The sequence below is a fragment of the Tachypleus tridentatus genome, chromosome 2 (genome assembly GCF_004210375.1).
Source record: "Tachypleus tridentatus isolate NWPU-2018 chromosome 2, ASM421037v1, whole genome shotgun sequence".
NCBI classification, from domain to species: domain Eukaryota; kingdom Metazoa; phylum Arthropoda; class Merostomata; order Xiphosura; family Limulidae; genus Tachypleus; species Tachypleus tridentatus.
In genome coordinates, this window is record NC_134826.1 from 23,094,192 (window position 1) to 23,120,447 (window position 26,256).

General features: G+C 33.9%; 1 long non-coding RNA gene across 2 annotated transcripts in view; it reads right to left on the reverse strand.

The window, feature by feature from the left end:
- Window positions 1–17,644: 17,644 nt before the first annotated feature.
- The window catches only part of LOC143239487 (uncharacterized), a 175,933-nt gene continuing 167,321 nt past the window's right edge, over window positions 17,645–26,256 (reverse strand). For both annotated transcript variants that reach the window (XR_013021214.1, XR_013021213.1), the window contains one exon: window positions 17,645–20,004. This is a non-coding gene — a long non-coding RNA (uncharacterized LOC143239487). The remainder of the gene's footprint in view (window positions 20,005–26,256) is intronic.

The window sequence follows — 26,256 nt, forward strand, 5'->3', positions numbered from 1 at the left end:
GTTTTAAAGTAAAATTTACAAGACAAAAATATGCGTCTGATTAAAACGTGTCTCAAATACGTCGTTAGTGCTAGCGCCAATAAGAACATGTGCATGTCTCATGACTGTTAATTTTTGTTGATAAATGTGTTCGATACATACAATCATATAAAATTATTAAAGTCATTTATCAACCAAACAGTCCATTAGAACATGATAGCTAATTGGACTGATCAATAGTTTCGCTGGATTGCATGGGTAAAATCCTTATCCATCAGTCTGAGCAGTACAGTGTGATAGATATCTTGTCTACGCTGTTAGCTAACCATAAGATAAAACATAATGGACTGCACGTGTAAAACCTACCTGTCAGTTAAAGTTATGTATTTAACAATGACATTATATCTATCAGGTAAACTGACGTATTAAGAAAGGATCTGATATACAAATTTTAAACTGTTTGGTTAATAATTTATTGAGCTTTAAGTGTTAATCCTTTCTATCAGACAAAGTAATGTAGCCAGAGTAATCTTATGAACAATACTTTAATAGACTGCAAGTGTGAATTATATTTACAAAAGCAATGTAGTTGGAAGGAACCTATGATAAATGGTTTACTAGATTGTAAGTGTAAAATATGTTTAGTAGATAAAGTAACGTGTTCAGATTGATCTTCTGATTAACTGAAAAGAACTAATGAAAAGTGAAAGAATAATCATCCCTATCTGAATATTAATATATTTGGTTATGTGTTAAAACTATTTTTAAATATCGAATTTCATAGGAACAAAATATTTAATCTATTCAAAAATAATCTCACATGACTATGTGTGAAATATGTATGTATGAAACCAAATAAGATAAATTGTGAAACGTATTTTACATACAAGTTTATTTCACTGAGGGTAAGAGTTGTTTATAATAATAGATGTCTGAATTCTGTGAGGGAGAAAACACATTGTTACACTTGTTATATAATATCTTTACCTGAATATGTGTGAAATCTGTTTATTATACCAGTTGCACGCAGCTCGTAGGAACACGTTGTCAAACCTATTTTTAACACTCCTACGAAAAGTGGGGCCTAATAGGCCCCAGAGCAACTTGAAAGGTTATTAATATTAGGCTAATAATTTTGTATTTAAATGAAATTTAAATTATATTTAATAAAATGAAATCAAATGAAATAGCAATTGCATTTAAATACAAAATTATTAGCCTAATATTAATAACCTTTCAAGTTGCTCTGGGGCCCATTAGGCCTCACTTTTCGTAGGAGTGTTAATACAATTTCATTTGGCTGTATGAGCAATATATCTTTTTGGTTTATATACACCCGTAATTAATAATATAGAATCTAAAGAATTAAAACAATAATGTAGATTATGTGTGAAATCAACCACATGATACCTGTTTTACAGAGGGTTGAGTACATTATGCTAAAACAAATTTAAATATGCACATCTGCAAGTCACATGACAAACAGCTGATTAAATTCGTGATCAAACGGCATACGTCAGAAGTTTTTGTTTTTTGTATGTAGGATGTGTGAGAAGCAAAATTCCAAACTAAACTTTTATTTATCTGTATAAATTAGGATGAAACGGAACTAAAAAACGATCATATAACATTATTAAGGGTTGTTTTTAAAAGTAAATAAGATAAAAATTAAGCTTAGACAGTTTACACTATGCAAACACCCACCAGAGATCAAAGTAAAACTTCAAACGATTGTCACATGATGTTTTAATTAAGACTATAGCAGTTAGCTCTATGTTTTAATTAGAACAATAGCGATTAGCTCTATATTTAACTAGGATTATATCAGTTAATTATGTTTAATTAGAACTATAGCAGTTAGCTCTATGTTTTAATTAGGACTATAGCAGTTAGCTCTATATTTAATTAGGATTATATCAGTTAATTATGTTTAATTAGGACTATAGCAGTTAGCTCTATGTTTTAATTAGGACTATAGCAGTTAGCTCTATGTTTAATTAGAACTATAGCGATTAGCTCTATATTTAATTAGGACTATAGCAGTTAGCTCTATGTTTTAATTAGGACTATAGCGATTAGCTCTATATTTTAATTAGGACTATAGCAGTTAGCTCTATGTTTTAATTAGAACTATAGCGATTAGCTCTATATTTAACTAGGATTATATCAGTTAATTATGTTTAATTAGGACTATAGCAGTTAGCTCTATGTTTTAATTAGGACTATAGCGATTAGCTCTATATTTTAATTAAGACTATAGCAGTTAGCTCAATGTTTTAATTAGAACTATAGCGATTAACTCTATATTTAACTAGGATTATATCAGTTAATTATGTTTAATTAGGACTATAGCAGTGAGCTCTATGTTTTAATTAGGACTATAGCAGTTAGCTCTATGTTTTAATTAGGACTATAGCAGTTAGCTCTATGTTTAATTAGAACTATAGCGATTAGCTCTATATTTAATTAGGACTATAGCAGTTAGCTCTATGTTTTAATTAGGACTATAGCGATTAGCTCTATATTTTAATTAAGACTATAGCACTTAGCTCTATGTTTTAATTAGGACTATAGCAGTTAGCTCTATGTTTTAATAAGGACTATAGCAGTTAACTCTATATTTAATTAGGATTATATCAGTTGATTATGTTTTGATTAAGACTATAGCAGTTAGCTCTATGTTTTAATTAGGACTATAGCAGTTAGCTCCATGTTTAATTAGAACTATAGCAATTAGCTCTATATTTTAATTAAAACTATAGCAGTTAGCTCTATGTTTTAGTTAGAACTATAGCGATTAGCTCTATATTTAATTAGAATTATATCAGTTAATTATGTTTAATTAGGACTATAGCAGTTAGCTCTATGTTTTAATTAGGACTATAGCAGTTAGCTCTATATTTAATTAGGATTATATCAGTTGATTATGTTTTAATTAGGACTATAGCAGTTAGCTCTATGTTTGATTAGAACAATAGCAATTAGCTCTATATTTTAATAAGGATTATATCAGTTGACTATGTTTTAATTAGGACTATAGCTGTTAGCTCTATATTTTAATTAGGACTATAGCTGTTAGCTCTATGTTTTAATTAGGACACTAGCTGTTAGCTCTATGTCTTAAGAGATTAAAGACTTCATGATAACTCTTCACTTACCATTACTTGTTAAAAGCTGAGGTTTATTCACCACTTTGACTAGTCAATAGTTGATGAGGGACGTACTTTTCCTTAGGACTGTTATATCTGCCTTATTTGTGAGGTTAAAACTCATTAATAACTCTTAAAATTACATAATAATAGATTGAAGCGGATCATTTACTTTTAACAATATCTGATGAGGGATTGACGTATATTATCCACCTTTAACAATATTTGATGAGAGATTGACGTATGTTATTCGCATTTAACAATACTTTATGAAGAATTGAGGTATATTATTCACATTTAACAACACTTTATGAAGGATTAAGGCATATTATAAACATTTAACAATGCGTGATAAGAGATTCAGGTATATTATTCACATTTAACAATACTTTATGAAGGAATGAGGCATATTATTTACATTTAACAATACGTGATAAGGTATTGAGGTATATCATTCACATTTAACAATATCTGGTGAGGGGTTGAGTTCTGCTTGTAATTTTTGGGTCTTATTTTGGAGACTTTGAAGACAATTTAGAACTCTTATTATTACATGACAAAAATTAACGTACTCTTTTAAGCAATGTCTATTGTAAGATGTAGTTTTCTTGCAGTTGAGAGATTAAAGCCTGTTTGTTACTCTTAACTTTACCGGACGAAGTAATGAGATGTAGTTTTCATTTTTAAAATAGTGTAATTCTACTTACAGTTGTTAGCTGTATTATATACAAGACATTAAAGCCTGTTGATGACTCTTGACATTATTTGGCGAGGGAATAAGGTGTAACATAATGTCTTGAGGGACATTGTCTCTTTTTCTAATTTGAGTTCTAATTTTTAAGAGAGCGGAGACAGTTGAGATCTTTTAACATCATGTATTTTTCAATTCTAACAATATTGAGGAACGTATTTTTGCTTATGGCTATTTACCCTCCATTTTGAAAGTATTAATATGTCTAATAACTCTTAACAGTACTTAGTAAAGGAACAAGGTATGGGCTTTTTTTTTCTATCTATACAATATAAGACACTTATCTCTCCCATGGCTGTTAGCTCTACTTTATTTGAGAGATTAAGTATGGTTATGACTCTTAATATTTCTATGATAGAGATTTTCAATAGTACTATTTACGTTTTCATTAGGGACGTAGTTTTGATTAAAACTTTCAGTTGTACTTCATGTGAGAGGTTGATTTCTACGCATGACGTCACTGAAAGATTAGATCTACATTGCGCTTTTATTAATACTAAATGTGGGAATTATTTTTACTTAAGGCTGTTAGCTCTAGTTTTTGAGTATATGAAGACGGTTGATAACTTTTACTAATAAAATTAAACAACGAAAGGAAATACATGTAAATGCTTCCTACACTGTTACTAAATGGATTTATTTTTCGGCCTTAGGCCTATATCAGAGAAAGAACAAAATACGTCTGAGTAAGACAGAAAATTAGTTATAATTAGTACGTAACACGAGACACGCAGGCGTGGAACGAGACAAGTCGATAATACATAAGCAATATATAAAGAAAACATTATTAGCGAATTTTAAAACAAAATAATATATATATATATATGTACAATCGCCCATTTTCAAATTCTTTATAAGTTTTGTATGCATAGTACTTTATTTCATACTTCGTTAAAAAATTTTTATTTATATTTTGTTACGCATTATGTACTTGTCTAGCTTCCTCTGCATGTGCGTGTCTCGGGTTTATGATCTGATGCCAAACGACTGTCCGCCACAGTCCTGTTTTGTTCTTTAACTGAAATAGGCCTAAGGCTGAAAAGTTGCAAAACAGGTGTATTTAATAACAGTGTGAAAAAAATAGTATTTTTTTTCGTCACTTAGATTTGTTAATAAATCATTTATTTTCCTGGTGAGTTTACACCGTCGATGTAAAGTAATTTACTGAAATGATTTTTAATAATTTGTACCAAAGTTATGGATTTAAAGGTATTCTTTTGAGTGTATCCTTTAACGCGGGTTTCATATGCAGTTAATTATCAGACATTGTGTCTGCAGACACAACTTGTGAATAGTTAATCCCATAGTGACACATTTTGAAGTTTTTAGAGGATCTAATGGAACACCGGAATAGGATACCACATGGACAGGATATGACGTCAATGATGAATAGACATATGACTCATAGCATAGTTTACTCTCTTTATATTGTAAGAAAGTTAATGCACACTGTCAAGATATTAAGCGATTTTGATTATCACGATGACATGTTATTTTCTGACTTCACATTGAATTTATGATACTCGGACTTATCTCAATGTCATTTTGCGAAACATTCAAAAACTGAAATATATTCATTTATCAATTCGTGTTAATATTTTTAAGTTAACACATTGGTTAAGTTAAATATAATTATTTTCATATAAGTGTTAGTGTTTGACAAACAACTGTGGTAATTTTCAATTATCAAACAAAAAATAAAAAACAAGCTTTCAGGCAATTTTCATTTCTTTGCCACTCAGGTTCGAAATGCCATCTATCGTCTAAATTCTAGGAAAATTACATATAATTTCTTCAAGATTAACCATAAGTGTATTAGAATAAATTTACTTATAGAACGTCGTTCATAGGGATAGAATGTTGCAGCTAAAGTTGCGAAATGACAAAACTCAAGACATCTTAATAATTCGGATAAAATTACTCCAGTGTGTATGTTTACACTTTTCGTCAGTAGAATTAGAGAACAAATTCTGACATCACTTTCAGTGTACTTTAGAAAAACGCCACCTACCATACGCTTTTCCATCTTATTAATCCACCATTGAAATCTGTAATATTATGTTCATAATGTACATAATGTTCGTAAATAGTGGCCTTCAGCCACTTAAAGCAATATTTTAACGGAACTAAAACACACATCATTTCATAACAATCCATATTTATCTAATCTGATTTTCAGTCTCCGATAATGCATAAAAAATAGATTAGTCTCGTACTATTGATGACCAAAATTAAGAACTGTTGTCGAGAAAGTGGCACTAAATTCAAATATATCTTCTTGAAGATAAAGTAGTCTTACAAAAACACGGAGGCATGGCTAAGTGGTTAAGACATTCGACTCGTAATCCGAGGGTCGCGGGTTCGAATTCCCGTCGCACCAAATATGCTCGCATTTTCAGACGTGGGGAAGTTATAATATGACGGTTAATCCCACTATTCGTTGGTTAAGGAAAAGCGCAAGAGTTGGCGGTGGGTGGCGATGACTAGCTGTCTTTCCCTCTAGTCTTGCACCGGGACTGCTAGCGCAGATAGCCCTTGTGTAGCTTTGCACGAAATTCAAAAAACAAACAAAAACACGGCGTTAAACACTATGTTCAACCTACGTGTCTATGTACCGTAAAGATGTATACATTGCAACTCAATACCAGCCGTTTTCATTTTAAAAAAACGCAATACTTTTTAAACTCCTCTTAAACCTCTATAGTCTATAAGAATATGTAGGTGTAGTCCCCTAGTGGTACAGCTGTATGTTTACGGACTCACACTTCTAAAATCCCGGTTTCGATACCCGTGGTGGGCAGAGCACAGGTAGCCCACTGTGTAGCTTTGTGCTTATTTCTAAACAAACAAACAATAGTTGTAGCTGCAACATTATACAAATTTTATTGGTTGTTTGTTTTTTAAATTTGCACAAAGCTACACGTAGGCTATCTGCGCTGTCCGTCCCTAATCTAGCAGCTAGTCATCACCACCCACCACCGACTTTTGGGCTACTCATTTATCAACGAATAGTGGGATTGACCGTAGTATAACGCCCCCATGGCTGAAAGGGCGAGCATGTTTGGTGCGACAGGGATTCGAATCTTCGATCCTCAGATTACGAGTCGAGCGCCTTATCCACCTAGCCATGTGATATCCTATGTTATCTGTAGATATAGCGTTAATTAAGAGATGTTTATACACGTTTTCACCAGGCGCTATACATATATCCCACACAAAAATAAGATTTTCACTGAAAAACTAACCGTAATAAACCCACTAAATTAGGCTGCACACAATAGTAGGTACATCATTGCTACGCACGTGCTTAAGATCATGCAATACTCTTCTGAGAGCAGTGACCCTATGTCGTGGAATCCACTGTAGAAGAGACTTTCAAGTCGCGACCATCCCGGATATGGAGGCGGACATACATGTTACCATCACTTAGGAGCTAGTCACGTGCTCCGATGAGACAAACGGTCTCTCTAATAGGTAGTTATCATTGATGGGACAATTTATTGAACCAATTTCCTGGCTGCTGCTTCCGTTCTTTTGATCTACTAAATAAAGTGTCAATGTCTATCTCGCTGAACAGAAAGGAGAATACTGGTGGTGGTCCGTTACAAGAAAGATACTTGACGAAGCTCTTTACTGAACAAAGATGTATATTTAGTCAATATTATCACATTAGTCTGGCAGAGAGGGAAGTGGACAGGAGAGAATAGCTGGCGGATAGGCTTAGGCTTACAACACGAAACACACGCTGTTCTTCCCCTCTCAAATATTTGTTCATGACGCCAAAAGGACGAAGCTTAAAAACAATTATAAGGGTTTTGGTTGACCATGCTGATTTAGATTTATGTGTTTATCCTTTGTGATAGACTAAAAATGATAAACAAAAACGTCATTCTTTCATGTCGCGAAGCAACGATTTTGGAATCAAAGAACACTAATAATCACTCTTTTTAATGGATACAGTCAAGCTCATTAAAGCTAAATTAACCCAGCTTCAAAAATTATGAACAAAAACACTATTACCTAATAATTATAAAAAATATACAAAGGGTCCTTCCCTATTTTACGTCCTGGTATGGCCAGGTTATTAGGGATCTCCAGTCGTTATTTGAGGGTCGCGGGTTCAAATCTGCGTGACATCTATGCTCGTCCTTTTATCCGAGAGGAACTTATAAGGTAACGGTCAATCCCATTATTCGTTAGTAAAAGAATAGACCAATAGATGGAAATGGGTGGTGATGACTAGCTCCTTTCCATCTAGTCTTACACTGCTAAATTAGGGATGGCTAGCGTACACAGCCCTCGTGCAACTTTGCGCGAACTTCAAACGAACAAACAGTCATTATTATTGACACTATAACTCACTGTTTACAAGGAATATAAAGATTCGTTCCTTATTATTGAGAATGTTACCCATTATCTATAAGGAATACGAAAATCCACTCCTTACTAATGACACTGCTACCTACTATGTACAAGAAATACTAAGAAACATTCCTTATTATTGACACTAATACCCACTATCTACAAGGAATGTGCAGATACACACCTTATTATTGACACTGTTTTCAATATCTACAAGGAATACGAAGATTCATTCCTTATTAATGGCACTGTTGCCCACTATCTACAAAGAATATGAAGATCCACTCCTTATTATTGACACTGTTACCGACTATCTACAAGAAATACAAAGATAAACTCCTTCTTAATGACACTGTTACCGACTATCTACAAGAAATACAAAGATCCATTTGTGATTTATGACACTATCAACCACTATCTATAAGGAATACGAAGATCCACTCCTTATTATTGACACTGTTACACACAATCGAGAAAGAATATGAAGATCCACTCCTTATTATTGACACTGTTACCCACTATGTACAAGGAATACGAAGATCCCTTACTTACTAATAACAGTGTTACCCACTATGTACAAGGAATACTGAGATACATTATTTATTATTGACGCCATTACCTACCATCTATAAGGAATACGAAGATCCACTCCTGATTATTGACACTGTTACCCACTATCTATAAGGAATAGGAAGATCCGCTCCTTATTATTGACACTGTTACCAAATATCTACAAGGAATACGAAGATTCACTCCTTACTAATGACACTGTAATCCACTATCTAAAGGAATACGAAGATCCACATCTTAATATTGACACTGTTACCCACTATTTACAAGGAATACGAAGATTTATTTCTTATTATTACACTGTTACACAATATACACAAGAAATATGAAGATACACTCCTTATTATTTACACTGTTAACCACTATATACAAGGAATACGAATATCTATTCCTTATTATTGACAGTATACCTCACTATATACAAGGAATACGAAGATTTATTTCTTATTATTACACTGTTACACAATATACACAAGAAATATGAAGATACACTCCTTATTATTTACACTGTTAACCACTATATACAAGGAATACGAATATCTATTCCTTATTATTGACAGTATACCTCACTATATACAAGGAATACGAAGATTTATTTCTTATTATTACACTGTTACACAATATACACAAGAAATATGAAGATACACTCCTTATTATTTACACTGTTAACCACTATATACAAGGAATACGAATATCTATTCCTTATTATTGACAGTATACCTCACTATATACAAGGAATACGAATATCTACTCCTTATTATTGACAGTATACCTCACTATCTACAAGGAATACGAAGATATACTCCTTATTAAAGACACTGTTACCCACTATGTACAAGGAATACGAAGATCCCTTACTTACTAATAACAGTGTTACCCACTATGTAAAAGGAATACTAAGATACATTATTTATTATTGACGCCATTACCCACTATCTATAAGGAATAGGAAGATCCACATCTTATTATTTACAATGTTACCCATTATCTACAAGGAATACGAAGATATACTCCTTATTAATTGCACTGTTAACCACTATGTATAAGAAATACGGAGATCCACTCCTTTTTAATGACACTGTTTTCAATATCTAAAAGTAATACGAAGATCCACTCCTTCTTTATGACACTTTTTCGCACTATTTACAAGGAATACGAAGATATACTCCTTATTAATGGCACTGTTGCACATTATCTACAAGGAATATGAACATCCACACCTTATTAATGACACTGTTACCCACATTCTACAAAGAATACGAATATCCACTCCTTCTTATTGAGACTGTTACCTCCTATCTACAAGGAATATGAAGGTCCACTCCTTATTATTGACACTCTTACCCACAGTTTACAAGAAATACGAAGATCCACTTCTTATTAACGGCATTGTTTCCCACTATCTATAAGGGATACGAAGAAACACTCCTTATTATTGTTATTGTTACCCACTATCTACAAGGAATACGAAGATCCATTATGTATCAATGACACTGTTACCCACTATGTACAAGGAGTACGAAGATCCATTCCTGATTATTGACACTGTTACTCACTATCTATAAGGAATAGGAAGATCCACTCGTTATTAATGACAGTGTTATCCACTATCTACAAGGAATAGCAAGATCCACTACTTAACAAAGACTCTGTTACCCACTATCTACAAGGAATACGAAAATTCTCTCCTTTTTAATGACACTGTAATTCAATATCTAAAGGAATACGAAGATCCACACCTTATTATTGACACTGTTTCCCACTATTTACAAGGAATACAAAGATCTATTCCTTCGTTATGACACTGTTACTCACTATCTACAAGAAATACGAAAATTCATTCCTTATTAATGACACTGTTACCCACTATTTAAAAGGAATACGAAGATCCACTCCTTCTTAATGACACTATTTTCAATATATACAAGGATTACGAAGAGTCACTCCTTATTATTAACACAGTTACCCACTATCTAAAAGGAATACGAATATCCACTTCTTCTTATTGACACTGTTACCCACTGTTTACAAGGAATACGAAGGTCCACTCCTTATTATTGACAGTTTTACTCACTATCTACCAGGAATACGTAGATACACTCCTCATTAATGACACTGTTTCTCACTATCTACAAGGAAAACGGAGATCCACTTCTTGTTGACAATCTTACCCACTATGTACGAGGAATACGAAGAGTCACTCCTTATTAATGACACTGTTACCCACTGTCTATTTGATTTTCCGTAACCCGTAGTGTTAAATCGAAAAAAATTATGCTTTGGGACATGTAGTGATATTTATATTTTACTTTAGGATATTTCATATGTATCATCTGCGTTACAGTTCGTGCATTGGAAAGGACTATATTATTGAAATTTTAACTCAAAGATTCTATTGTTGTGGAAAAAAGTATTATTTTAAACACGTCGCAAATTAATTATCGGGAATATATTTGTGTATTGTTCTAATTATACGCTGCAATTAATTACAATTCTAGTGTAAAATTATGCACTTGTTAAAATCATGCTTCATTTTTTTCTGGTGGAAAAAACTGTAATATTGTAGTTATGCTATTTTTTAGTAGTTTAACCACGCTGCAAAATAAGTAATGTATGTGAAAGGCAGGTACTATTCTATTCACATTATACTGACGGGCAGTTCTGTTAAATAAGCGTGTGTTTTTTTAATCGGACTACGATGGAATGCGCTCGGGCTGTACGGTTTTTATTTATTTCTTAGTCCAATGTAAGATATAGAAAGAAATAAATGTTTTTTTTTCCAGTAACACATAACGCTGTAGCGTTATTGAAATGAATAATAGCCTTTTTCTAACTCATCAAATTGTAAATGTAATAATACGTTCTTTTCCAAAAGTAACGAATACTTTATATTATTCATGGAAAAATGTGATTTATTCTGTTCTTGGTCTAATCACAGTGAATGTGTTATGAATATGAAAGTGCGAATTAATTTCGAAATTGTAAAACGAAAAACGTAAGTTATTTTAACCACATTACAATGGATGTGTGGCTGGTATCAAATTACGTATTTCTTAAGGATAAGCGTGTACTTTGCAAATTACATTTTAAGGGATGTATGACTAGGGAAAGGCATGAATCATGTTAATCACGTCACGCTACAACTGATATGTAACTATTAAAAAACAGGTGCTGTTTTAATCATATTACAATGAATGTCTTATCTGTTGAAAGTCATGTATTACTTCCTTCCATCATTTGTTTGCTTGTTGAATTTCACGTAAAACTACTTCAAGGATATGTAAGCTAGTTGTCCCTATTTTTGAAGTGATCACTAAAAGAATGCAGCTACTTAGCACCTCCCAGGCCCACTGGTTAGGGCGCTCGACTTGTAATCTGAGAGTCGAAGGTTCGAATCCCCGTCACACCAAACATGCTCGCTCTTTAAACCATGGGGACGTTATAAAGTTACCGTGAATCTAACTGTTTGTAGGTAAAAGAGTGGGCCAAAAGTTGGCGGTGGGTGGTGATGACAATGACTATCTGCCTTCCATCTGGTGTTTCCTTGCTAAATTACGAACGATTAGCGTAGATAGCCCTCGTTTAGCTTTGCGCGAAATTGAAAAGAAACAAATATCATTCCCTACCGTCAACTCTTGAACTACTCCTTCACCAATGATTATTGGAATTGGTCGTCACTTTTTAATGCCCCTAAGGGGACAGATTTCTATCCTGTGATTTGCAGTATAGATATTGCAGTTGGAACCCTAATCCCACGAAGGGTGTTCATTGGTACTGTCATTAAATTGTTGGCCTGGCATGGGCAAGTGGTTAAGCCACTCAACTCGTAATCCGAGGGCCGCAGGTTCGAATCTCCGTCATACCAAACATGTTCACCCTTTCAGCCGTGGGGACGTTATAACTTGACGGTTAATCTCACTATTATTTGGTGAAAGAGTAGCCCACGAGTTGGCGGTGGTGACTAGCTGTCTTCCCTTTAGTCTTACACTGCTAAATTAGGGACGGGTAGTGCTGACAGCCCTCGTGTAGCTTTGCGCGAAATTCAAAACAAACCAAACCAATTAAGCTGTTCAAAAAACATTAAAGCTACGACAGTACTTAAAGCTAACAACATAAGTATATATAAGGCGTGTTTTCTTATAGCAAAGGCCCGGCATGGCCAGATGGGTTAAGGCGTTCGACTCATAATCTAAGGGTCGCGGGTTCGAAACCCCGTCGCATCAAACATGCTCGCCCTTTCAGCCGTGAGGGCGTTATAAAGTGATAGTCAATCACACTATTCTTTGGTAAAAGAGTAGCCCAAGAATTGGCGGTGGGTGGTGATGAAAAGCTGCCTTTCCTTTAGTCATAAACTGCTAAATTAGGGACGGGTAGTGCAGACAGCTCTCGTGTAGCTTTGCGCAAAATTCAAATAAAACATATAGTGTTCTTGAGTGAAGGCCGTTGACGATTTCAGTAAATATGTTTTAATTATGTAATGTAACATACTGCATTTGAATGATTTATTTCGATTTTAAAATAACACAAAAGGACGAACATTCTTACATTCCGTTATCAGTTCAAAAGTATCTAGAAAATGTGTATTATAAAACAAACACCACGATGGAAAAAAAAACGTATGTTTAGTTAACTATTTGTGGAATTATGGGAAATTTTCATCGTCTTACCAGTTATACAACATTTTAAAAACTGATTTGGAGGATGTCACTAAAGTATTTCCATGGTTTTATGATTTTACTGGTTATAACCCTAATGATAAGTTAGGTATCTATGATTTTACTGGTTATAACCCTAATGATAAGTTAAGTACCTATGAGTTTTATTGGTTATAACTCCAATGATAAATTAAGTATTTATGATTTTTACTGGTTATAACCCTAATGATAAGTTAAGTACCTATGATTTTTACTGGTTATAACCCTAATGATAAGTTAAGTACCTATGATTTTTACTAGTTATAACCCTAATGATAAGTTAAGTATCTATGATTTTTACTAGTTATAACCGTAATGATAAGTTAAGTACCTATGATTTTTACTGGGTATAACCCTAATGATAAGTTAAGTATCTATGATGCTCACTGGTTATAACCCTAATGATAAGTTAAATACCTATGATGCTTACTGATTATATCCTTAATGATAAGTTAAGTACCTATGATTTTTACTGGTTATAACTCCAATGATAAATTAAGTATTTATGATTTTTACTAGTTATAACCCTAATGATAAGTTAAGTACCTATGATTTTTACTCGTTATAACCCTAATGATAAGTTAAGTATCTATGATTTTTACTGGTTATAACCCTAATGATAAGTTAAGTATTTATGATTTTTACTAGTTATAACCGTAATGATAAGTTAAGTACCTATGATGCTCACTGGTTATAACCCTAATGATAAGTTAAATACCTATGATGCTTACTGATTATATCCTTAATGATAAGTTAAGTACCTATGATTTTTACTGGTTATAACCCTAATGATAAGTTAAGTATCTATGATTTTTACTAGTTATAACCGTAATGATAAGTTAAGTACCTATGATGCTCACTGGTTATAACCCTAATGATAAGTTAAATACCAATGATGCTTACTGATTATATCCTTAATGATAAGTTAAGTACCTATGATTTTTACTGGTTATAACCCTAATGATAAGTTAAGTATCTATGATTTTTACTAGTTATAACCCTAATGATAAGTTAAGTACCTATGATTTTTACTAGTTATAATCCTAATGATAAGTTAAGTATCTATGATTTTTACTAGTTATAACCGTAATGATAAGTTAAGTACCTATGATTTTTACTGGTTATAACCCTAATGATAAGTTAAGTATCTATGATTTTTACTAGTTATAACCCTAATGATAAGTTAAGTACCTATGATTTTTACTGGTTATAACCCTAATGATAAGTTAAGTATCTATGATTTTTACTGGTTATAACCCTAATGATGAGTTAAGTATCTATGATTTTTACTAGTTATAACCGTAATGATAAGTTAAGTACCTATGATGCTCACTGGTTATAACCCTAATGATAAGTTAAATACCAATGATGCTTACTGATTATATCCTTAATGATAAGTTAAGTACCTATGATTTTTACTGGTTATAACCCTTATGATAAGTTAAATACCTATGATGCTCACAGATTACAACTATAGTGGTAAGTTAAATAACTGTGATATTTACAAATTATACCCATAAAGGTAAGTAAAACACTAACTATGTCTACAGGTTACAATTATAGTGGTAATTCGAATTTAAGGCAAACTGGATAAGTCTATTCTTTACCAAAATAGGTTGTTATTAGTCTTACTGTAATAAAACCTGCATTTATTTTAATGACAGGCATTTTGTGCAGTGTGCCAATTATAATATGGTGTTGTTGACCTTTGATGATCTTGTCCAGGTTCTCTCGTGTCCACAGTAGTTATCTGTTAGTGTGTCCACAACCTTCACACTATCAGCATTTAAGAACATACAAAAATCTATAGTTTTAAGAGAGATTTTTTATTCTACACTTGCAGGAAATATTATCATATAAATATATTGAAACAAACCTGAAGCAAAAATATTAATACCGAGTTTTAACTCACAAATCTTTCCAGGATTCTAGGAAGATGTCACGAAACCTTTATATAAGCACACAAGAAATATGACACCATCTTGATTGTAGCAGTTAGACACTTCCTGAATTCCAGATAGTAGATGATGCTGGTGGTTAAATGTGTTCTGAGCTGGAATGAACGTATTGATTGTAGTCAGTTAGACACTTCGTGAATTCTAGATAGTAGATGATCCTGGTGGTTGTATGTGTTCTGAGCTAAAATGAACGTATTGATTGTAATGATTTAGACACTATTCGTGAATTCTAGATAGTAGATGATGCTGGTGGCTAAATGTGTTCTGTGTTAGAATGGACGTATTGTTTGCTTCAGTAATAATAGAAGAGATCTTGAGTAATACAATATATATTTTGGGTTTTTCCATGCAGATTTCACGTTGTTATGCTCTTGTTGTTAATGTAAGTTACATTTAAGAACACGTAAAACTACGTGACATCTGATAGGTTGTTGTTGAACAAGTGGTTACCTAATGGTTTCACTGTACTCAAACAATGATAATTTATATTAAAATACGTGTATAATCACGTGAAATCTAAAGTAAGGTAAAACCCGAATTACACATTTTGTTGGTCAAGATTGTTTTTAGTATCATCATGAACAGTGAGTTTATTCTAAAACAGAACACATTTAACCACCATCGTCACCCACTGTCTGGTATTGAATAACTGTGTCTACCGGATTATTACCTGCAAGTGATGGGATGTTATTGAACAAGTAATATGGCGATTTATCAATTATTCTATATTATGTCTGTTTATAGAAAGAAATCTGGAACAGATAAGTGTTAGCAGCCGCGGAAGTTTTTATTTCTAACAGATATCCGTCTGGCGTAATAAATATCATACGTTTAAGTATAACATTTACCAGTTAGAATGGTATTTCTCTTTCAAGTTCATTGCAAACGTTTATGAGCGAGAAAGCTAACTGTGAAAATGTAGCATTTTGGCTTATAGTGAAAAAAAAACAATGTTCGTGACCTATGGTCGCTCCCCACTGGCCATGCAGACAGGTGCTGATGGCCGATTCCGTCCCACGCCGCTGTCACGCTGCATGCTTTCCTCGTGCAAACACGCAAATCCTGTCTGCTTTCGACACTCGTGATCCGCGGAACTCGGTGCTAACGTCACTGTATCAACCAACGTATATAAATATATATATACCGAACAGTTCTCTGGCTGTCTCTGTACTGGTATCTCCCCGGGTTGAACTTATATGCACACATCAGCACTCGTGGCTTGTATAGAATACAAATAAAATTTATAAGGCACTAGTGTGGGTCACAGTGGACCAGATGTAAAACGCCCAACCACTTTTTATTCCAGCATTAATTTCAAGGTTTGTTATGTTCCATAAAAGAAAAGTGAGATAGCGAATGCAGTGCAAACAAAAAGTGTAATTAAACAGACAAATGAAGATGGCGTCTGTTACGGCTCTGATATTAATATTTTATTTTTAAACATTTAATTAAGTGAAATCTTACTTCCATCTGTACGTGACTCATAAAGACCTCTGTCGAGTAATATAGGAAAACTTAAGTTAAAAGGCCAAGGCTGCAGATTTGTTTCTACCTTGATTGTTGCTTTCTCATAAAATCTATGCCAATATGTTGCCTTATTTGTTTGTTTGTGGTTTAATTACGCGCAAAGCTATAAGAAGGCTATCTGCGCTAGCCGTCCCTAATTTAGCAGTGTAAGACTAGAGGGAAGGCAGCTAGTCATCACCACCCACCGCCAATTTTTCGGTTACCCTTTTACCAACGATTAGTGGGATTGACCGTAACGTTATAACGCCTCTATGGCTGAAAGGGCGAGCCTGTTTGATGTAAGGGGGATTCGAACCTGCTACCCTCGGATTACGATTCGAGTGCCTTAACCACCTGGTAATTCCAGGCTGGCTCTGTTGCCTTAAAGGTGAATTTTCAACAAATTTAATAATTATCTTAGAAACTGTACTTTGATTAGGTATAATTCCTGTGTGGTAGCCATATTTTTAAACACTTTAGTTTTTGAGTAAAAAATGAAACAAAATATGCGGGTCCTCGAACTCAAGTTCCTCTCGGTCGTTCGGCTGTTTCCGTGACGTTTTACAACTATGACGTAATAGTTGCCAAACACGCTTCGTTGCGCGACGACCATTTTGTTTCTTTCAGTGCTGGTGTTTTATGTAAATCTATTGGTGCTTTTTCGGATTTCATACTTTGTGAGACTATTTTTGTCTTGATATTGCTACTTTATGTTTGTTTTATGATAACATGTTTTACTGCGTTGCTTGTGGTTGTAAAACTGGTTCGGTATCGGGCAAAAGCTTCTTTTCGTTCCCGTGCAAGGAGAAGGAACCGGCAAGGTGGCGACAGTGGGTACGGATGGTCAATAGGAAGAACTGGACACCTTCACACTATGCAAAGCTTTGTCAAGATCACTTTGAACGCTCATGTTTTGTGTTAAATCCCACTGTTTTGGATTCCGTGGGTTTCAAGCCAGGCAGTTGACAGGATCGTCCCCATCATCTTACCTCGAGTAGAGCTGAGGATTGATCTCAGCCTGCAGCGTACAGGTTGCACACCTCTTTGAAGAATGTAACTAGACGTACACATTTCACATTCATGAGCGTGTTTTGCATTTGTGGCACTTGAAAGTCAGTTAAACCTTGATTTCCTAGTCTAGAAAGTGGACAAATATATCCCAGATAGAGTATATTCCAAGTTTAAAAGCTGGTAGATCATTCTGTAGATATTTTTGTATCATTTTTAAATATGGAAAAGTTTGAAGAATTCCTTTTTTCAAATTTAACATTTCAAGATAAATTGAAATAAGACTATGTCTTGAACATGTTGAAGTAATCAAGTACATGCTATGTATTAAAAAAATTGTAGACTTGTAAACAATCAAATGTAAACTCCATAACAAATTTCCATAACTCACCATAATAAAATTAATCTTAAGACAGTACTTTGACATTGTCATATTAAATGTAAATTTCATAAACCTCATAAAGCATGTTGTTTTAATATATAATCTTATTTCTTCAGCTTTTAGAGGAAAGTGCTGCCTCAGTGCCTACTTCTGTAGAGGAAGTTGTGACTCAGCCCATCACTGATGATGAGCTGACTCATTTCAAAGAGTGTCTGTTCAGACTCTTGTAAGTGGATCATGATTGTTAGATTAAACATTTATAAGTTGCAATAATTGATGTATAATTTTATTTACAGTAATTTGAATCTAACCGTGCAAAAATGTTATTATTTCGATACCTAAATAAAAACCTATTGTTTTTAGCCTATCCCAAGTATCCCAAGAGGGACACAGACTGGTTGGTATTCTGTTTCCAGAGGTGTACAGGTATTACCATCAGGCTTGAAGACTGTAGCTACCCAGACAGAAAATCTTCCAACAATAGATTTTGCTTGTGGTACTGGTAGGTTAGTTTGAATATGAATATGACATTTTCATTCATTATTTAACAATTTTCAATAGTCAGATTAGTCTTGTTAATATTATTTTGATTATTTATTATAAACTATTGCTGGTAAACAGTACATTATTCATATACATGTAATTCTTTCACTGATTTTTGCAGAATCATCACCTGCTGCTAAAAAGTCCTCTGTATCACAAGTGACAAATACTGATGATGTTCATGTGAGTGATGATGAAGGTGTCGATCCTGACTAAAACTTGTCAGATCTGTGTCAAAAGTAACTGTTCTAGGTTCGTTCAGAGTAGGTTCGAATTGATATGGTGCTACTCAACACTGTTCAAAACACAAAGTCAAAACAGACTCCGCCTCTGTTTCTCCGTATGCACTGGCCATGTTTATTTACATTCAACGCGCTGGCGTTGGAGGTTTGTTTGGCAACTATTACGTCACAGCACTTTTCCTAGCGGCAAACGTAAAAACTAAAACTTTCGGATTGTCTCTCGGAAAGGGCTCTTTCTACACCAAGTTATATGTTTCATTTATTAGCATATATTTTTTATAAAAAATGTGAACCTGCAAAATTAATCAGTATGGGTAGTTCTTTTGACTGCAAAGTTTTCTTTTTCTGTAAAATTCACCTTTAACAAACGATGCACATTTGCGATAATATCCACTGCACATTATGATCTAACTTTAATTCTTAAAATTTCTTGTTTAACGAACGTTTCTCATGTCCACTTTTGAGTCCACATGAAGAAGTAGCTTATCATAAAATTCGATTTTCGACGTAATCTGTAACGTGGACAAGAAGTGCATGTGCAAGGACCATAACAGACCATCCGTGACAAACTTCCAATTTTTAGGCGAGGAGAATAAAACGGACTAACTTGTCGTGTGTTTCAAGTGTTGACACACAGAGAAACGACGAGGACATTATTTCAAGTTGGGTGGAGTAAGTCCTTCGACAACAGAAACGACTTTTTTTTTTTTTTACAGATTGGTGTTTACATAATTGACTTTATACTGAGATTCGTTTGATGATTAACCAGACACTAAAGGAAAATCCTTCAATCTATTCTAGCGTAGAGATGTTTAACCAACCGTGATTCCCGCTAGGCGCTTGTTGGTTCAGCAGAAATCCTTGACAAATAAAAAAACAAACAAAAAGAATAAGAAATATAAACATTTCAATAAAATTTTCTGTTCAATTCTATTCTTAAATAATAAATAAATAAATAATAAATTAAAATGCCACAAGGACGAACTGGGAAATAATAGGGATGTTAAATGTTCATTAAATGTTCAGGAGCCTAGTTTGTTTTTATTTGTTCATTTATTTAAAATAATTATGTTTTTAAAGCAAAATTCAGCTCCCTCACACAAACATTCTTGTGATATTCGTAAATGGCGGACTTGGTTGATCAGCACCGTTTTAGTACTTGATGACAGCTTTGTGGACTGAAATATGGATGTAATCGTTCCTGTAGTTTAATCATTTGTCAATTAAGATGCGTGGAGCTTTTTGTCGCATCACCCACAGCTACAAATTACACTTTTTTTTAGAGTGCTTACACGTAAAAATTCTAGTAATTACAGTTCCAAATGACGTGGTGTGTTTCACTGCACCATATCATTACTTGAGTAAGGGGATAATAGATTTGGCATATTGAGTAAAGTGATTCAATGGATGTTTAACATAGTTATGAGCGGCAATGTGTTTGTTTTTGATTCAGAAAATCAGTAACTAACATCATGCAAGTAGGAGTTTAGGTGGAGTACCTTTAATTTGTGTTATATTGTACACTAGCTGGAGCATCTTTAATTTGTGTTATATTGTACATTACCTGAAGTACCTTTAATTTGTATTATATTGTATCCTAGCTGGAGCACCTTTAATTTGTGTTATATTGTATCCTAGCTGGAGCACCTTTAATTTGTGTTAGATTGTACACTACCTGAAATACCTTTAATTTGTATTATATTGTACACTAGCTGGAATACCTTTAATTTATATTACATTGTAGGCTGGCTGGAGTACCTTCAACTAGTGTTGTACTGTATACTAGTTGGAGTACCTTTAATTTGTTTTCTCTTGTACACTAGCTGAAGTACCATCCATTGGACGGATAAAATAAAAATTCATTTGTAACAAACGATAGAAAATTGTTCTTCTATTTTTCTTGACATTATAAACATTAAACGTGGAATAAAGACACATGAAGGTGCCAATACTGAAAAGAAAGACACAATGTTTTCCATAATTCTATGAATATGAAATTAGAGGGGAGACAACCCCCTCATAATTTTTCTCACGTCATCCTGTATCACTGTGTCAAGTTGTGCTATTTGGTAGTTCTGCGAAATTAGATATGGAATTAGATGGGGTACAACCCCCATAATGATCCTCCTCATGTCATCATGTATCACTGTGTCAACTTTGGTTCTTATTCATCAAAAAAATGTCGGACTTATAAGGAACTGATACAAACACACACATATTGACGTTTATTTACAATTCCTTGTAAAGGTATTCAACCATCCTATCAGTTATCTCACATTTTGATCATATATAACTAGTATAAAATATTATTTTAATTACTTGTTGGTCCGCCATGTCCAAACGTGTTAAAGCGTGCGACTTGTAATCTGAGGGTCGCGGGTTCGCATCCCCATCGCGCCAAACATGCTCGCCCTTTCAGCCGTGGGGCCGTTTTAATGTGACGATCAATCCCACTATTCGTTGGTAAAAAAGTAGCTTAAGAGTTGGCGGTGGGTGGTGATGACTAGCTGCCATTTCTCTAGTCTTACACTGCTAAATTAGGGACGGCTAGCACAGATAGCCCTCGAGTAGCTTTGTGCAAAATTCCAAAACAAACAAACAAAGAAATTAACTTGTTTTAAATGAAAACTACAATGATCACCCATTGTTACTTGTGAAGGAGGTTGGATGTCAGGAAATAATGCAAAGAAAATATATAAATTACAATGTGTTAATTGTATTATAAGCATTCAGCTCCTAACTCAGTATTTTGTGGGTACATCTTCTGAAGCAATTACTGCTGTGACTCTTTCTGGGCGGAACTCTACTAGCTTTACACAATTGGATGGTGTAATTTTTGTCCATTCTGCCTGACAAAATTGCTCCAATTATGACAAATTTGTTGGGAAATCATTGATGGGCTGCAATATTTAATTTTCACCAAGGATTTTCAACTGAATTCAAGCCATGACTTTAACTAGGTCACTTTAGGACATACACTTTCTTCTTTTGACAGTCCCCCAATGTGGCTTTGGATTTATGCTTCCGGTCATTGTCTCGTTCAAATATAAAATTTTCGATCCAGTTTGAGATTACTGGCTGACTCAAGCAGATTTTTCTCTCTAGGATTCGTTTTTACTTTGTACCATCCATCTTTCCCTCAATCCTGACAAGTTTCTCAGCTCCTGCTGATGAGAAGTATCCTCATAATGTGATGTGCTGCCTCCATCTTGCTTGACAGTTGGGAAGGTGTTGAGTGGGTGATGTGCTGTGTTAGGCTTGTACTGGATGTAACGCTTTGACATAAAGCTCAGTTTTTGTCTCATCTGACCGCAAAACCTTCTGCCACATTTATATCGTATTATTTTCTTTCTTAATGATGGACTTCATCGTACTCAAAGGAATAATTATCGACTTTGAAATTTTACTGTAACTGACTCATGCTTCTCTATTACTTATCTCTGACTTTTTCTGAAAGCTCCTTGGTCTTCATGGTTGGCTTGTTGTATCACTGTGTGAGTTGTGGCTTGAACAGATGTATTTACTCTAAAGTCGAGCTAAGCCACTTAATTACAGACAGAAACCATTGCATTAATTTATGATCTTTCAAAGTAATTTTTATGCACCTGAACTGGTTTAAAGCTGCCATAGCAAAGAGATGGAATATATATGCAATTGAGAATATTTTAATTTTCTTTGGAAATTTAACTTATATAATGTCAGTATATTTTAAGCTATTTTAGTTTAGAGTGGATTGGGTAAGTTCTAAATAGTATAAAGTTCCATTACAAAATTTCAGAATTGCAAGTTCAGACGATAATGAAATGTGGAAATTTGCAGATAGGTTGAATACTTTTGCAAAGCACTGTATACAGATAACAGTTAATTATATTTGTAGCTGAAATACATAAACATTGAAGACGAAGATAAACAAAATCGAAAATTCCATAAACAATTTAAGATTCAGCCTGATATAAAAATAAATGACATATTATGTTTTTATATAGAATAAATATTCTTAATATTTTGTATTTCCTTAAAATTGAAATGAAACAAAAAATATTTAATCATGACTTCAAAAACATTTGTTTTACTTAAATAACAATTTATTTTATATTTCATTGAATTAAAAAGTTTAGTTTGGTTTGTTTCGAATTTCGCGCAAAGCTACACGAGGGCTATCTGCGCTAGTCGTCCCTAATTTAGTAGTTTAAGACTAGAGGGAAGGTAGCTAGTCATCACCACCCAACGCCAACTCTTGGACTACGCTTTTACCAATAAATAGTGGGATTGACCGTTACATTATAACGCCTCCATGGCTGAAAAGGGGGGCATGTTTGATATAACGGCATTTGAACCTACGACTCTCGGATTACGAGTCAATCCTTAACCACCTGGCCATGCTGGGGCGTGAATTAAAACGGCAGCAGTTAATGGTAGAATATCACATTTAGTCTGTTGTAATGGTCGTTAAGATGAGTTCCTGTCCCCATAGGATTTGCTTCGATTTAAGCCCAAAGCTTCATAATGGGCTATCTGTGTCCACCAGGGGTAGTGAAACCGTAGATATACCGCTTTTGTAATGGGGGAGGGGCTCTCCAGCAATAATTCGTTGAAAAAAATTGATGGGAAATAACATTAAAAACTGAAGTTCGATACCTGCAAAGGACAAGACCCAGGTAGCTTTGAACGTATAAAAATACACAACCCATTATAACTATTAAACAAAGTTAATGTTTTTTTTTTTTTCAAACAAAATGAACGCATTTCTTTATAAAAATATTCTTGAGAAATTGAAGAAATGCTTTTTAGTTCTCAGTAAGGCCCGGCATGACCAAGTGGGTTAAGGCACTTTACTCGTAATCTGAGGGTTCACGGGTTCGACTTTCCGTCACACCAAACATGCTCGCCCTTTCAGCCGTGGGGGTATTATAATGTGACTGTCAATACCACTCTTCATTGGTAAAAGAGTAGCCCAAGGGTTGACGGTGGGTGGTGATGACTAGCTACCTTCCCTCTAGTCTTACACTGTTAAATTAGGGACGGCTAGCGCAGATAGCCCTCGAGTAGCTTTGCGCGAAATTCAAAACAAACAAACAATCATAATGGGCTATCTGTGTCCACCAGGGCTAGTGAAACCGTAGATATACCGCTGTTGTAATGGGGGAGGGGTTCCCCAGCAATAATTCGTTGGAAAAAAATTGATGGGAAATAACGTTAAAAACTGAAGTTCGATACCTGCAAGGGACAAGACCCAGGTAGCTTTGAACGTATAAAAATACACAACCACATTATAACTATTAAATAAAGTAATTTTTTTCAAAGAAAACGAACGCATTTCTTTATGCAAATAATCTTGAGTTGCATACACAGTTTCAAGAAATGCTTTTTCGTTCATAGTATATTTTATTTCTTCAACAGAGCAACAATACTTTTTGTTATATGCGCATTTCTTTATTAATCAAACAACGTTTTGTTATTTTCCATGAGAAAGATACGGATAATTGGACATGAAAAGACAATTGAAACAAAGAAAATAATTATGCTAATATCCTTAAAATAATAAAGATCTTAGTTATTCATATATTGTCAAGGTAAACCGCTATCTACTTGTTAATATATTATAAATTATATTTTTATAGTGATTTATCATTAGAGTTCAGAAATGCGATGAAAAGTTTATACCAAACATATGTCTTCTCTGTTGCGTTTGTTTTTTTGATTGTAAGTCGCTATTAGAAGTTGATTCACTAAGAACATTGATAAGTTTCGTTTTATCACCGCTAGAAAGCATTATGCTGATAATAATTCCTTGTAGTATTAGTAAAAAGCTTCACCGAATGGACTATCTGCGATCCGCCCACAGCAGGGAATCGAACTCTGGATTTTATTGTTTTAAATTCGTAAAGTTACAGCTGACCCACTGAGGGAAAGGTCAAATTAGTATAAAACATCAAATTAATGATGTAACTCTTGAGGTTAGATAAAAGTTTAGAGCTTTGAGGTTTAAATGTATAAACATATTTGCATAGGTTTCATACAATAGAATGTAATATATTTATCTATCTATGTATAAAGACGAAATGTGTGTTTGTTTGCACTCCAACTTCTCCGAACCTATTAGGCCAATCTCAACGAAAATTTGTATTTAAACACTATGAACTATGGGTAAATATTCTAAGGGTGTCAAATTCAACTTACTCTTATTATTATTTCATAAAACCTGTTAATTACTTACTCCCAGTCTGTTGAGTCAATATCAAAGAATCTTAAACAGGTTGACGCTTTAGACAATGTTGAATATTCTGATGAGATTCAAGGTCAAAGTATGATAGTTGTTGGAATGTTTCTCAAACAATCAAGTTTTTCTCATGGCCAAGGAGATGTAGGATGTCGAAGGGTGGGATCACCTCAAATTGTTTATTTGTTGGTAGAAGGAAATCACACTGCAAATGTGCTTTAAGGAGAGTTGTTTTTTCTAATTTTAAAATTTGGATATAAAGTGTATTTATTACTTTGAAATATATTATTGCTGTTACACTTACATTGTTTATATTAAAGTAATTTGAATTGTTATCAGGTACGGAAATACTATCATAATTTTGCTTGTTTATTCTATTGTTCAAGTAAAGACTCTACAAAATGTCTATTTCACCACCAGGTGTCTGCTGTTTGACTATACTTGAAAATATGTTGAATTAATAGAAAATAAGATGATATGTGCAAATATATCGATATATTGAATAATATGAGCATTTACAGCTCTTTGTTTACGGTTACATTAATATCGTACTGAATAATATGAACATTTACAGCTCTTTGTTTACGTTTACATTAATATCGTACTGAATAATATGAACATTTTTCCATCAAGTATACGGTTTTATTAACACTATACTGTGTAGTCCTAACAATATTTTCTCTTAAGCTTGGCATGGCCAAGCGTGTTAAGGCGTTCGACTCGTAATCCGAGCGTCGTGGTTTCGAATGCCAGTCGCACCAAAACATGCTCACCCTTTCAGCCGTGTGGGCGTTATAATGTTACGATCAATCCCACTATTTTGTGGTAAAAGAGTAGCCCAAGAGTTGGCGGTGGGTGGTCATGACTAGCTGCCTTCCATCTAATCTTACAC